We start from the raw sequence: 17,125 nt of genomic DNA, 5'->3' as shown, positions 1-17,125 counted from the left end.
AATAATACCTCTATATAATACCTAATAGTAATAGTACCTCTAATAGAGAATAAACCACTAGTTTATTCTCTATATATGTGAATCTTTTCATTTTTTAATATATTCTCTAGCTTGTTTGATTTTTTAGATTTCACATGTGAATGATAGCATACAGTATTTGTCTTTCCATGTTTGATTTATTTCACTAAACATAATATCTTCCAAGTCCATTCATGTTGTTGCAAATGGCAAAATTTAATCCATGTTATGCCTGAATAGTAATCCATTGTGTGAATATATATGTACATATCTTACATTTTCTTTTCTTTGTCAATTCATCTGTTGATTGATGCTTACATTGCTTCCATATCTTGGCAATTGTAATAATGCTATTGCTATGAACACTAGGATGCATGTGTCATTTTGAATTTAGTGTTTTTGTTTTGTTTTTTAGATATCTAATTGGGAGCATAATTTCTGGATCATATGGTAGTTCTTTTGTTGATTATGATGGCTACTCTTTCTTCTATGAGATTCTTGCCCACAGCAATAGATATAATGGTCATCTGAATTAAATTCACCCATTCCCATCCAGTTTAACTAACTGATGTCTAAGATGTCAGTGTTTACCCATGCCATCTCCTGCTTGATCATGTCCAATATACCTGGATTCATGGACCTAATATTCCTAATATTCAATGTTGTTCTTTGTAGCATTGCATTTTACTTTCATCACGAGACACATCCACTACTGAATATCATTTCCACTTTGGTTCAGCTGCTTCATTCTTTCTAGATATATCAGTAGTCATCCTCCACTCTTCCCTGGTAGTGTATTAGATACCTACTGACCTGGGGGACTCATCTTTCAGTGTCATATATTTTTGCCTATTTATACAGTTCATGGGGTTCTCATGGCAAGTACTCTGGAGTGGTTTGTCATTACCTCTGCTGGAGGATCATGTTTTGTCAGAACTCTCCACTATGACCCATCTGTCTTGGGTGACCCTGCATGGTATGGCTCATAGGTTCATTGAGCTGTGCAAACCCCTTCACCATGACAAGGCAGTGATCCAGAGTCTGAAAAGCAATACTTGGGTGCAACCTCAAAAATGACAGAATTATTTTGGCTTGTTTCCAAGGCAAACTATTCAAAATCACAGTAATCCAAGTCTATGCCCCAAACAGCTATGTAGAAGAAGCTGAAGCTGATCAGTTCTATGAAGTCCTAGAAGACCTACTAGAACCAATACCAGAAAAGATATCCTATTCTTCATGGGAGGTTGGAATGCAAATGTAGGAAGTCAAGAGATACCTGGAGTAACAGGCAAGTTTGGCCTTGGAGTACAAAATGAAGCAGAGCAAAGGTAAACAGAATTCTGCAAAGATAATGCACTGGTCCAAGAAAACACCCTTTTTCACAACATAAGAGATGATGTTACACATGGATATCACCAAATGGTCAATACCAAAATCAGATTGATTGCATTCTTTGTAGCCAAAGATGGAGAAGCTGTATACAGTCAACGAAAATAAGACCTGGAGTTGACTGTGGCTCAGGTCATGAGCTCCTTATGGCAAAATTCAGGCTTAAATTAAAGAAAGTGGGGAAAACCACAAGGCCAGTCAGGGACAAATTAAATAAAATCTCCTATAATATACTGAGGAAGTGGCAAAGAGATTCAAGTGTTAGATCTAGCAAACAGAGTTCCTGAAGAGCTATGGAAGAGGTTCATAATACTGTACAGAAGGCAATGAACAAACTATCCCAAAGAAAAAGAAGTGCAAGAAGGCAAAGTGGTCATCTGAGGAGACTTTATAAATAGCTAAAGAAAGAAGATAAGCAAAAAAATACACAAAAGAACTGTACAAAAAAAACATATTAATGACCTGGATAACAATGAAAGTGTGGTCACTCACCTAGAGCCAGACATTCTGGAGTGTTAAGTTAAGTGGGCCTTAGGAAGCACTGCTACTAATAAAACTAGTGGAGGTGATGGAATTCCAGCAGAGTGAATTCAAGTCCTAAAAGATTATACTATTAACATGCTTCACTCAATGTGTCAGCAAATTTGAAAAACCCAGCTGTGGCCACAAGACTGAAAATGGTCAATATGCATCCCAATTGCCAAGAAGGGCAATACTAACAAATATTCAGACTACTGGACAGTTGCACTCATCTCTCATCATAGTAAGGTTATGTTCAAAATCATTCAAGTTAGTCTTCAACATTACATGAACTGGGAACTTCCAGATGTTCAAGCTAGGTTTAGAAAAGACAAAAGAACCAGAGGTCAAATTGCCAACATTTGTTGGAACATTGAGAAAACAAAGGATCTCCAGAAAAAAACATCCACCTCTGTTTCATTGACTATGCTAAAGCCTTTGACTATGTTGATCATAAAACACTGTGGAAAATTCCTGAAGAGTTGGGAATACCAGACCATCTTAGCTGTCTCCTGAGAAACCTGTATTCAGGTCAAGAAGCAAAAGTTAGAATATTATATGAAACAACTGACTGGTTCAAAATTGAGAAAGGAGTACTACAAGGCTGTTTATTGTCACCCTGTTTATTTAACTTATACACTGAGCACATCATGTGAAATGTCAGGCTGGAGGAGATACAAGCTAGAGTCAAGATTGCTGGGAGAAATATTAACAGCCTCAGATATGCAGATGGTACCACTCTAATGGCAGAAAGCAAAGAGGAAGTAAAGAGCCTCTTGATGAGGGTGAAAGAAGAGAGTAAAAAGTTAGCTCAAAACTCAATATTAAAAAAAAAACTAAGATTTTGGCATCAGGTCCCATCACTTCATGGCAAATAGAAGGAGAAGAGGTGAAAGTAGTGAGATATTTCCTCTTCTTGGGTTTTAAAATCACTGTGGATGGTGAATGCAGCTATGAAATTAGAAGACAACTGCTTCTTGGCAGGAAAGCTATGACAAACCTAGACGTGTATTAAAAAGCAAAGACATCATTTTGCCTACAAAAGTCCATATGTTGAAGGCTATGGTCTTTCCAGTAGTCATGTATGGATGTGAGAGTTGGACCATAAAGAAGGCAAAATGCTGAAAAATTGATGCTTTTGAAGTATGGTACTGGAGAATACTCATGTGAACCCCTTGGACAGAAAGGAGATCAAAGCAGTCAATCTTGAAGGAAATCAATCCTGAATATTCATTGGAAGGACTGATGCTGAAGCTGAAACTTCAATACTTTTTCCACCTGATGCAAAGAGCTGACTCATTGGAAAAGACCCTGATGCTGGGAAAGACTGAAGTCAGAAGGAGAAGAGGGAGATAGAGGATGAGATGGTTGGATAGCATCACTAATTCAATGGACATGAACTTGCACAAACTCCAGGATATAGTGAACGACACGGATGCCCGGTGTGCTTCAGTCCATAGGGTCACAGAGTCGGATGCTACTTGGCAATTGAACAACAACATGGTAGTTCTATTTTTCTTAAAACCTCCATAGCTTTTCCCTCACTGGCTGTACCAATTTACACTCTCACCAACAGTACATAAGAGTTCCCTTTTCTCTATTGGTGGCTTAGATGGTAAAGAGTTCACTTGCAATGCGGAAGACCCACGTTCGATCCCTGGATTGGGGATATCCCCTGGAGAAGGGAATGGCCACCCACTCCAGTATTCTTACCTGGGAAATCTCATGGACAGAGGAGCCTGGTAGACTACTGTCCATGGGGTCACAAAAGAGTAGGACACGACGGAGTGCCTAACACTTTCACTTTTTCACTTTTCTCTACATCCTCACCAACATTTGTTCTTTTTGATGACAGCCATTCTGACAGGTGTTGAGAAGACTCTTGAGAGTCCCTTCTAAATTGAGAGTCAATTCTAAAGGAAATCAATGCTAAATATTTATGGGAAGGACTGATGCTGAAGCTGAAGCTCCAACACTTTGGCCGCTTGATGTGAAGAACTGACTCATTGAAACAGACCCTGATGCTTGAAAAGATTGAGGGCAGGAGGAGAAGGGGACGACACAGGATGAGATGGTTGGATGGCATCATCTACTCCACCGACATGAGTTTGAGCAAGCTCCAGTAGCTGGGGATGGACAGGGAGGCCTGGCATGCTGCAGTCCTTGGGGTTGCAAATAGTTGGACACTGCTGTGTAACTGAACTGAACCGAACTGATTCTGACAGCTGTGAGGTGAAATCTCATTGCAGTTTTGATTTGCACTTCTCTGATGATTAACAATGTTGAGCATCTTTTTATGTGCCTGTTGGCCATCTGTAGGGAAAAATACCTGTTCAAAGATAGATTTGGGAAAACATCTATTTAAAACTTCTCCCATTTTAAAAAATCAGATTTTTAAATTTCTATGAACTTTAATATAAATGTATATTAATCCATTATCAGTCATATCATTTGTAAATGTTTTCTTCCATTCAGTAGGTTCTCTTTTCACTTTATTAATGGTTTCCTTTGATGTGCAAAAGCTTTCAAGCCCCATTTTTAAAATTGGAGACTACTTGCTTTATAATGTTGTGCTAGTTTCTACTGTGCAGCAAAGTGAATATGTATATAAGTATTTCCTCCCTCTTGGATCTCCCTCCTACCTCACCCTCTCTCCCACCCAACTGGGTCACCTCAGAGTACTGAACTGAACTCCCTGTATTATACAGTATGTTCCTACTAGCTGTCTATTTAACACATGGTAGTGTCTATATGTCAGTCCCACTTCATCCTACTTCCCTTCTCCTCCCATGTCCACATGCCCATTCTCTGTGTCAGTGCCTAATCCTGCTCTGTATACAGAGTACAGGAATTCAGAAAGATAAAATCAATATTGTATATTAATGCATGTATATGAAATCTTCAAAATGATACAGATGAGCCCATTTTTATTTTTAATGTGTTTTAATTTTTTTTTAAATTCATTTCATTTGCTCTAAGACAGATTGAAACTATATTTTCAAACTATATCAAAAAGAATTTTTGCTTATGTTTTCTTCTAGAAGTTTTATGATTTCCAGTTTTACATTTATTCCTTTGATCCATTTAGAGTTTATTTTTGTATATGGTTAAAGAATGGACTAATTTCATTTGATTGTGTGCAGCAGTCCTTTTTTTTTTTTTTCCAGCACCACTTATTGAAGAGACTATTCCTCTTTGGTATTCTCGCCTCCTTTGTCATAAATTAATTGACTATAGTGTTTAGGCTTATTTCTGGGCTCTCTATTCTGTTCCATTGCTCAGTATGTCTGTTTCTGTACCTGTACCATATTGCTTTGATTACTGCAGTTTTGAAGGGAAGCCCAAGAATACTGGAGTGCGTAGCCTATCCCTTCCCCAGAGAATCTTCCTGATCAAGGAATTGAACTGGGTTCTCCTGGATTGCAGGCAGATTCCTTATCAACTGGGTTATCAGGGAAGCCCTATCTGAAAGCAAGGAGTGTTATTTATCCAGTTATTTCCTCTCTAGAGATTGTTTTGGCCATTTGAGTTGTTTTGTGCTTCCACACAAACTTTAAAATTATTTGTTCTCATTCAATGAAAGATGCCACAGGAATTTTTATAGGGATTGCCTTGAATCTGTAGATTACCTTAGATAGTACAGTCATTTTAACAATACTCTCTCAATCCATTAATTAGTGTCTTTTAGTTTTCTGAGTACAGGTCTTTTACCTCCTTAGGTAAATTATTCCTAGATGTTTCATTTTTATTTTTTGATGTGCTTTTAAAGACATTGTTTCCTTAATTTTTCATTCTGATAATTCATTGATAATTTATAGATTTCTATACATTAATTTTGTATCTTGCAAATTTACCAAATTCAATGACAAGCTCTGGTAGTTTTCTGGTGGCATCTTTAGGATTTTCTATATATAGTATCATGTCATGTGGAAATGGTGATAGTTTCACATCTTCCTTTCCAATTTATGCTATTTTTATTTCTTTTTCTTATCTGATGCTGTGACTAAGATTTCCAATGCTCTGTTGAACAAAAATGGTGAGCAATGGGCATGCATGTCTTGTTTCTGACTTTAGATAAAATGTTTTCAGTTTTCCATCATTGAGATATTAGCTGTGAGCTTACATATGGTCTTTATTATGTTGAGCTTCTTCTATACCCTCTTTCTGGAGAATTTTTGTCATAAATGGATGTTAAATTTTTCAAAAGCTTTCTTTGCATCTATTGAGATTTTCATATGATTTATTCTTCAGTTTGCTAATGTGATATGTCACATTGATTAATTTGTAAATACTGATCTATTCTTGAATCCCTGGGATAAATCCCACTTGATCATAATGTATGATCCCTTTGATGTATTGCTGAATTCAATTTGCTATATTTTGTTGAGGATGTTAGCATGTATGTTAATCAGATACTGACTTTTTTTTTTTTTTTTTCTTGTTTTGGTATTAGAATGACACAGGTTTCATAGAATGAGTTCAGGAGCATTCTTTCCTCTGTGATTTTTTGGGGTACTTTGAGAAGAATAGGTGCTAAGTCTTCTCTAAAAGTTTGGTAGAATTTACCTGTGAAACCATCTGGTCCTGTGCTTTTGATTGTTGAGAATTTTTTAAATTATAGCTCAAACTTCACTACTGGTGATAAGTCTGTTAATAATTTCTATTTCTTCCTTCAGCCTTGGGAAATTGTACATTTGTAAGAATTTGTTAATTTCTTCTTTTAGTGGCTTATAGTTGATTTTAGTAATCACTTACGATCTTTGCATTTCTTTGATGTTGGTTGTAACTTCTTTTTCAGTTCTGATTTTATTTATTTACACCCTTCTTTAGGTCTTTAATGTACTGGAACCTGGTGGTCCAGAGTTGACAATAAGAAAGTAAAAGAGAGAGAAAAAGGCTGATATTCCTTGGTTTACTCAGAAAACCAATGAAGCCCTTTGACACAGGGCTTGCACTGCTACACGTAGGCACCAGGTGCCCTCTTGAGGGTCTTAGAAGCCCAGGCAAGAAAGTGAGCTCAGTGGGCTTCTGTGCTCCCAAGAATTAGCCTGAGAGGGAGAGAGAGAAAGAAAGACATGGGGACCAAGCTCTGATGGAGCAAAGGTGTTTTATTCAACATAGTGCAGGTATATATATATATTGTCTTACAAGGTAGCTATTTTCAGCAAAGATAAAAATCAAAAGTCCACACTTACAAATTATCAAGAAAACATAAGGCCATCCATATCAAAGAGAGAGTGTTGTAAATAATCATTTTTACCATATGGTTCATAAAAAGGAAGAGGGTCATAAATAGTTACTTATCACCACATGGAAAAACTAAGAAATGGATGCATTCTTCAGCCCCCGGGAATAGTTTGCTACTCTACTTAATTCCTGAATATTCAGGAATTAATAAAGGATAGAAGATTCATGACAGATCCAAAACAGCACAGAGGAAGCCTCCTGTTAAATGCTTCCTGACACACCCTTACCCCTTTTTCTTGTTGAGTCAGGCTAAATGTTTATCATTTTTATTTATATATCCAAATAATTAGCTCTTATTTTTATTGATGTTCTCTAACTTTTTAGTTTCTATTTAATTTATTTATGTTCTGATCCTTATCATTTCTTTCCTTCTACTAACTTTAGGTTTTATTTTTTTGTTTCCAGTTTCTTTAGGAGTAAATTTAGATGTTTATTTGAAACTTTTGTTTCCTGAGATAAGCTTGTACCATTATAAACTTCCTTCTTAGAACTGCTTTTTCTGCATTTCACAGATTTTGGACCTTTGCATTTTTGTTTTCATTTGTCTTCAGAATTTTTTTATTTCCTTTTTTAAACTTTTTTTAACTAATGCATTGCTTGTTTAGAAGTATATTGTTTAGTTTCCACATGCTTGTGATTTTTTTACAGTTCTTTCCTTATAGTTCATTTTTACTCATATGGTTGTGGTTGTAAATGATTTCAATTTTCTTAAATTTACTGAGATTCATTTTGTGGCCTAGCATGTTATCTCAGCTGGAAAATATTTCATGTGCTGTTGGAAAGAGTGTGCATTTAGTTGTTTTGGGGGTGGAATTCTCTCTATATATCTAATAAGTTTAACTGACTTAATGTATTGCTTAAGGTCAGTGCTTCCATATTGATTTTCTGTGTGGATGATATATCTATTGATGTAAGTTGGGTGTTAAATTATCCTGAAATTATTGTATTACTGTTAATTTCTACCTTTATGTCTGCAAATTAATATTTCTTTGTATTTAGGTGATCCTGTGTTGGATACATATAAATGAACTACTTTTATATCTTCTTCTTGGATTGATTCCTTGATATCCTTCTTAGTCTCTGTTACAAGGCCTATTTGGAGGGGAGTTTCAGGATGGCAAAGGAGTAAGAGAATATGGAATATATCTCTCTCCATGGATGCATCAGGAATACATCTGCAGATACAACAATTCTCACAGAACACTGGCTGAGCACTAGCAGAAAGTCTTGGTCACTGGAAAGGAATATAAAGATCCCTGCATAAATGGGTAGGATGAAACATAGAAGGGAGAAGCAGGAGGAAAGGAAGCAGGACATGATCTGGACCCCTGGGATGAGGAAATAAAACAGGGGAGAGATCCCCACACCTAGGGAAGCCCCTTCACTGATAGGGGAATTGGTTGGTACAGAAGAGAAGCATTTGCAGCTATCAGAGGAGGGTGAAGTGGCTGATCTGAGACAGATAGAACAGATCCAATGGCCCTGCATGCCCATACTGGGATGGTGTTCACTGGTTCATATGGGGGCTGGGAGGTGGAGTGTGGATATTAGAGAGAAAATTCAGGGTGAGGACTGCTGTTGCTTTTGGGGAGATAGCCTGAGAGGATGGGAGGGAAGAAATCCCAAATAGAGAACTTCTATGGAGCAAAACCAGACTGCCAAGGAAGCAGAGTGCCACTGCTTAGTCACTCAGTTGGTGGAGCTGCCACTGTAGCCTCTCTCTCCTCACAAACCAGTGCCCACCATTGATCAATAGAAAAAACATAGTCAGGACCTGCCCTTGCATACCTGCCACTAGGTGCTAGAAAAAGCATGGCCAGTGCTGGCCCTTTTGTGCCTGCCGCTGGGCCCAGAAGAGGCTCCCAATAGCCATATCTCTTGGGATTATGTCTGCCAGCTTCACTGTGCACCTGGCACTGCTGGGGTTCCCAACAGTCTAACTCTGGCAGCAGTGGACTTTGAGAGGAAGCACAACTAGGAGTTGGATCAAATCAGAGGCTGAGCTGTCCCCACAGTGGCCACAGCAAGTCGGGAGACCAGTCTAGAGGTACGAAAGGGTTCCCTTGGGAGGTGGAGGTTGGCTGTGGCTCATTATGTAGGCAAGGATACTGACAGCTGAGACTCAAGGAAAACATTATTATTACAACTATTTTGCTGTGTTTCCATTTTTTATGTTGTTGGTTCTGTTTTTTTTTTTTTTTCTATGTCATTGCTGTTATTTTTATTATTTAGCCTTTGGGGATTTGTTTTTTTAATATTTAAAAATGTTTTTATACTTTTCTGTTGTTTTGTGGGTTTTGTTTGTTTCTTTTGTGTTTTAATTTATTTTTGAAGTGGAGGATAATTACTTTACAATGTTGCATTGGTTTCTGCTGTAAAATGTAAATCAGGCATAATCATATATATGTGCCCTCCCTCTTGAGCTGCCTTCCTACCTCCTATCCCATCCCTCTAGGTCATCACAGAGCACCAGGCTGCACTCCTTGTGTTTGCAGCTGTTCCCACTAGCTATCTATTTTACACATGATAGTGTATATATGCCAATATTACTTTATCAATTCTTCCTACCCTTTCTTTTCCCTACTGTGTCCACAAATCTGTTCTTTACATCTGTGTCTCCAGTCTTTCCCTGCAAATAGGTCCATCAGCACTATTTTTTTTCCAAATTGCATACACATGCATTAATATAGGATATTCATTTTCCTGACTTCCCTCTGTAACGTGGGCTCTAGGTTCATCCACCTCACTACAATGGACTCAAATTCATTCTATGGTTGAGTAATATTCCATTGTGTGTGTGTACCACATTGTCTTTATCCATTCATATGTCAATGAATATTTAGGTTGATTCCATGTCCTGGATATTGCAAATATGTGCTGCTATGAACATTGGGGCACATGTGTCTTTTTGAATTGTGATTTTCTCAGGTTATATCCCCCCTGAAGGAAAAAATGGCAACCTACTCAAGTATTCTTTCCAGAATAATCCCATGGACAGAGAAGCCTGGTGGACTAGTCTTTGGGGTCACAAAAAGTTGGACACAACTGAGCACTCGTGCAGAGTATGTGCCCAGTAGTAGGACTGCTGAGTCATAGGGTAGTTCTATTCTTAGTTTCTTAAGGACTCTCCATACTGTTCTCCATAGTGACTGTATCAATTTATACTCCCACCAACAGAGCAGGAGTGTTCCCTTTTTGCCACATCCTCTCAACCAGATATTGCTTGTAGATTTTTTTTTTTTGGTGGTGGCCATTCTGATTGGTGTGAGGTAATGTATCACTGTAGTTTTGGTGTGCATTTCTCTAATAATGAGCAGTGTTGAGTTTCCTTTCATGTGCTTAATGGCCATCTGTATGTCTGCTTTGAAAAAAATGCCTGTTTACTTCTTCTACTCATTTTTTGATTGTTTTTTATTTTTATTATGAGTTGTATGAGCTGCATATATATTTTGGAAATGAATCCTTTGTCAATTGCTTCACTTGTAATTTTTTTTCCCCCATTCTGTGTGCTGTGTGCTTAGTCATTCACATGTCTGAGTCTTTGTGACCCCATGGACTGTAGCCCACCAGGCTCCTCTGTTCATGGGGATTCTCCAGGCAAGAATACTAGGGTGGGTTGCCATGCCCTCCTTCAGGGGATCTTCCCAACCTGGAGATCCAACCCAAATCTCTTGCATTACAAGTGGATTGTTTACAATTTGAACCACAAGGAAAGTCGATTCTGAAAGTTCTCTTTTCATCTTGCCTTAGTTTCCTTTGCTGTGCAAAAGCTTTTAGGTTTCATTAGTTCCCATTTGTTTATTTTTGTTTTATTTCCATCATTCTAGAAGGTGTGTCATAGAGGATCTTGCTGTGATTTATGTCATCAAAGTGTGTACTGCCTATGTTTTACTCTGAAAGCTTTATATTTTCTGGCCTTACATTTAATTATTTAATCCATTTTGAGTTTATTTTTGTGAATGGCGTTAGAAGTACACTCATTTCATTCTTTTACACATAGCTGTCCAGTTTTCCCAACACTTCTTAGTGAAGAGGCTGTCTCTTCTCTCCATTGTATATTCTTCCTTCTTTTATTTAAAAAAAATAAAAAAAGGTGTTCATAGATGCATAAGATTATCTCTGGGCTTTCTATTTCTTCCATTGGTCTATATTTCTGTTTTTTGAAAGTTCCATACTGTCTTGATGACTTAGCTTTGTATTATGGTCTGAAGTCAGGAAGACAGATTTCTCCAGCACTGGAGAAATTTTTCCCTTTCTCAAGGCTGATTTGGTTATTCCGGGTTAGAGGGACTGGTTCCTGTGCTCTGGTGAGTAGAACTGGATACTGCCTCCTTGAAAGGCAGTGCTGCATCCAGTGGTATGTTTTGGAGTATATGTGAGTATGGTGTGGCTTTGGGCAGCCTGTCTGCTAATGGGTAGAGTTCTGTTCCTATTTTGCTATTTGTTTGTCATGAAGTGCCTGGCACTGGAGCTTGTGGACCTTTGGGTGGGGCCACGCGTTAGTGTTGAGATGAAAGAAGTTGGAAAATCCATCACTGATTAATAATCCATGGCTTTAGGAGTTATTTGGTGGTCTAACCTCCTGGACTAATCTTTTCCACTTTGGTGCCTCAGATCCGACCACTGACTGGAGTACCAAGACTCCATAAGCCACATGGCATAGAATAGAAAGTGAAATAACACAATAGATTAAAAAAGTATGAAACAAACATACAAACAAAAAAGAATGAACAGACAAAACCCCAAGACAAATCATAAAAGCAAGACTAAACAGACAAGAGTACACAAAGAAACTCAAACACATTCACAGAAAGAAAAGAAAGGAAGTAAAATAATAATATAAAAAATAAAATAATAATAATAAAAAGAAAAGCCAAGAAAAGAGAGCAATCAAATCAATAAACAAATCCATAAAATGAAAACACACACTGAAAAGTTGACTGGCAAAAAATTTTAAAATTGGAATGAAATGCAATATAGTGAAAAGTACTGTAGAAATAACAATAATATAAAATAAATGTATTTAATATTTAAAATATTAATAAAAGAATTTGGGAAAAAATGGTAAATAACAATAAAAATTAAAGTAACAATAAAAAACAGAACAAAACAAAAATTATATATATATATAGTATTTTTTCTTTTTTTTTGTTTTGTTTTTTTTAAGCTCGTCTTTTTATTTTATTTTATTTTATTTTTAAACTTTACAATATTGTATTGATTCTGCCATATTTTGAAATGAATCCACCACAGGCATACATGTGTTCCCCATCCTGAACCCTCCTCCCTCCTCCCTCCCCATACCATCCCTCTGGGTCGTCCCAGTGCACCAGCCCCAAGCATCCAGTATTGTGCATCGAACCTGGACTGGCGACTCGTTTCATATATGATATTATACATATTTCAATGCCATTCTCCCAAATCATCTCACCCTCTCCCTCTCCCACAGAGTCCAAAAGACTATTCTATACATCAGTGTCTCTTTTGCTGTCTCATATACAGGGTTATTGTTACCATCTTTCTAAATTCCATATATATGCGTTAGTATACTATATTGGTGTTGTTTTTTCTGGCTTTGCTTTTTATTGTTACTTTAATTTTTATTTTTATTTACCATTTCTTTTTCCAAATTATTTTATTAATATTTTAATATTAAATAAATTTATTTTGTCTTATTATTGTTATTTCTACAGTACTTTTTCATTATATTGCATTTTATTCCTTTTTTTTATTCCTTTTTTAACAGTCAATTTTTCAGTGTGTGTCTTCATTTTATATTGAAAAGCAGAGACATTACTTTGCCAACAAAGGTCCATCTAGTCAAGGCTATGGTTTTTCCAGTGTTCATGTATGGATGTGAGAGTTGGACTGTGAAGAAAGCTGAGCACTGAAGAATTGATGCCTTTGAACTGTGGTGTTGGAGAAGACTCTTGAGAGTCCCTTGGACTGCAAGGAGATCTAACCAGTCCATTCTGAAGGTCAGCCCTGGGATTTCTTTGGAAGGAATGATGCTAAAGCTGAAACTGCAGTACTTTGGCCACCTCATGCAAAGAGTTGACTCATTGGAAAAGACTCTGATGCTGGGCGGGATTAGGGGCAGGAGGAGAAGGGGACGAAAGAGGATGAGATGGCTGGATGGCATCACTGACTCTATGGACGTGAGTCTGAGTGAACTCCGGGAGTTGGTGATGGACAGGGAGGCCTGGCGTGCTGCAATTCATGGGATCTCAAAGAGTCAGAAACGACTGAGCGACTGAACTGAACTGAACTGAAATACATATATATATATATATATATATATATATATATACACACACCCAATTGAATGCAGAGTTCCAAAACATCAAAAAGAGATAAGAAATTCTTCTTAAGTGAATAGTGTAGAGAAATAGGGGAAAACAATACAATGGGAAAGACTTGTGATCTCTTCAAGAAAATTAGAGATACTAAAGGAACATATCCTGCAAAGATGGGTACAATAAAGGACAGAAATGGTAAGAACCTGAGAGAAGTAGAAAAGATTGAGAAGAGGTGGCAAGAATATACAGAATAATTGTACAAAAACGTCTTAATGACCGTGATAAGCACAATGCCGTGGTCATTCACCTAGAGCCAGACATCCTGAAGTGCAAAGTCAAGTGGGCCTTAGGAAGCATGACTGTGAATAAAGCTAGCGGAGTTGATAGAATCCCAGCTGAGCTACTTCAAATCCTAAAAGATGAATTTAGAAAACTCAGCAGTGGAGACAGGACTGGAAAAATGTCTGTTTTTATTCCATTCCCAAGGAAGGGAAGAGCCAAAGTGTGCTCAAACTACCAGACAATGATGCTCATTCCACATGCTAGCATGACTATCCTCAAAATTATTCAAGCTAGGCTTCAGAAGTACATGAACAAAGACCTTCCAGATGTACAAGCTAGATTCAGAAAAAGCAAAGGGAACAGAGATCAAATTGCCAACATCCATTGGATTACAGAAAAAACAAAAGAGTTCCAGAAAAACATCTTCTTCTGGTTCACTGACCACACTAAAATCTTTGAGTATGTGGATCACAACAACCTGCGGAAAAGTCTTAAAGAGTTGGGAGTACCAGACCACCTTACCTGCCTCCTGGGAAACCAGTATTCAGGTCAAGAAGCAACAGTTAGAACCACACATTGGAAAATGAATTGGTTCAAAATTGGGAAAGGTGTACATCAAGGTTGTATATTGTCACCCTGCTTATTTAACTTACATGCAGAGTACATCATGAAAAATGCCAGGCTGGATGAATCACAAGCTAGAATCAAGATTTCCAGGAGAAATCAGATATACAGGTAATACCACCCTAATGGGAAAAAGTGAAGAGGAACTAAAGAGCCTCTTGATAGAGGTGAAAGAGGAGAGTGAAAAAGTTTCCTTAAAACTCAGCATTCAATACAGGAAGATCATGGCATCCAGTGCTGTCACTTCATGGAAAATAGATGTGGAAAAAATGATAACAAGAATCTGCCTGCAGTGTGAGAGACCTGGATTCAATCTCTGGGTTGGGAAGATCCCCTGGAGAAGGGAACGGCTATCCATTCCAGTATTCTGGCCTGGAGAATTCCATGGACTGTATAGTCCATGGGGTCACAGAGAGTCAGACACGACTGAGTGACTTTCACTTTCAACAAACTTTATTTTCTTGGGCTTTAAAATCACTGCAGGTGGTGACAGCTGCCATGAAATTAAAAGACACTTGCTCCTTGGAGGAAAAGCTATGACAAACCTGTTTTTGTTCACTTGCTCAGACATGTCTGACTGTTTGAAACCCCATGGACTTCAGCATGCTAGGCTTCCATGTCTTTCACCATCTTCTGGAGTTTATTCAAACTCATGTCCATTGAATCAGTGATGCCATCCAACCATCTCATCCTCTGTCTTCCCCTTCTCTTGCCTTCAATCTTTCTTAATGAGAGAGTTAACTTAGGCAGGTTGATAAGGAGTCCAAGCCTAAGGCCCCTTTAAGTAAACATTCTTTCACATTTTTTTTGCCTTAGACAATAGGCTTCATAGCAGCAGTATCTCTTGTTCAATGACATAAGGACATGCTGGTTTTGTTTTGCTGTGTTTTGTTTTGAGCTTTGGATGTATGGTATGGGAGAAGTATTGGTGCGTCAGCATCAGTCCTTCCAATGAATATCCAGGGTTAATTTGCTTTAGAATTGATTGATTTGATCTCCTTGCTGTCCAAGGGTCTCTTAAGAGTCTTCTCGAGCACCAGTTTGAAAGTATCAATTCGGTGTTTAGTCTTCTTTATGGTCCAACTCTTACATCCATACATGACTACTGGAAAAACCATAGCCTTGACTAGACAGACCTTTGTTGGTGAAATAATGTCTCTGCTTTTTAATATCTTGTCTAAGTTGGTCATAACTTTGCTTCCAGGGAGTAAACATCTTTTAATTTCATGGCTGCAGTCACCACCTGCAGTGATTTTTGAAGCCCAGGAAAATAAAGTCTACCACTGTTTCCCCATATATTTCCCATGAAGTGATGGGACCAGATGCCATGATCTTAGTTTTCTGCATCTTGAGCTTTAAGCCAACATTTTAACTCCTTTTTCACTTTCATCAAGAGGCTCTTTAGTTCTTTGCTATCTGCCATAAGGGTGGTGTCATCTGCATATCTGAATTTATTGATATTTCTCCTAGCAATCTTGATTCCAGCTTGTGCTTCATCCAGCCCAAGGTTTCTCATGATGTACTTTGCATATAAGTTAAATAAGCAGGGTGACAATATACAGCCTTGACGTACCCCTTTCCCTATTTGGAACCAGTCTGCTGTCCCATGTCCAGTTCTAACTGTTGCTTCCTGGTCTGCATACATATTTCTCAAGAGGCAGATCAGCTGGTCTGGTGTCCCCATCTCTTAAAGAAATTTCAAGTTTGTGGTGATCCACACAGTCAAAGGCTTTAGCATAGTCAATAAAGCAGAAATAGATGTTTTCCTGGAATTCTCTTGCTTTTTTGATGATCCAGTGGATGTTGGCAATTTGATCTCTGGTTCTTCTGGCTTTCCTAAAACCAGCTTGAACATAGGTTCATGTATTTTTGAAGCCTGGCTTGGAGACTATTGAGGGTTACTTTACTAGCATGTGAGATGAGTGCAATCGTGCAGCGGTTTGAGCATTATTTGGCATTGCCTTTCTTTGGGATTGGAATGAAAACTAACCTTTTCCAGTCCTGTGGACACTGCTGAGTTTTCCAAATTTGCTGTTGTATTGAGTGTAGCACTTTCACAGCATCATCTTTTAGGATTTGGGATAGCTCAACTGGAATTCCACCACCTCCACTAGCTTTGTTCATAGTGATTCTTCCTATTTCTGGGTTTGTTATAGCGTTTTTCCAAGGAGCAAACTTTTTTTTTTAATTTTATGACTACAGTCACTGTCTGCAGTGATTTTGGAGCCAAGAAAATAAAGTATGTCCCTTGATAAATGTATACAGTGTATTAAAAGGCAGAGATTAACTTTGCTGACAGAGGTCCATATAGTGAAATCTATGGTTTTTCCATTCAGCAGATATGGAAATGAGAGTTGGACCATAAAGAAGTCTGGGCGCAAAAGAACTGATACTTTTGATTTGTGGTGCTTGAGAGGATTCTTGAGTGTCCCTTGGACTCCAAGGAGATCAATCCAGTAAATTCTAAAGGAAATCAACCCTGAATGTTCATTGGAAGCACTGATTCTGAGGCTGAAGCTCCAATTCTTTGGCCACTTGATGGAAAGAGCTGACTTATTGGAAAAGGCCCTAATGTTGGGATAGATTGAGGGCAAGAGGAGAAGGGGATGACAGAGGATGAGATGGTTGGATCACACCACTGGTTCAATGGGCATGAGTTTGAGCAAACTCCGAGAGATAGTGAAGGACAAGGAAGCCAGGCATGCTGCATTCTGAGGGATGGTAAAGAGTGAACATGACTTAGCAAC

Source organism: Bos mutus, chromosome 19 (genome assembly GCF_027580195.1).
Source record: "Bos mutus isolate GX-2022 chromosome 19, NWIPB_WYAK_1.1, whole genome shotgun sequence".
Lineage (NCBI taxonomy): Eukaryota > Metazoa > Chordata > Mammalia > Artiodactyla > Bovidae > Bos > Bos mutus.
The sequence above is the reverse complement of the archived record's forward strand: the minus strand, read 5'-3'. Positions refer to the sequence as shown.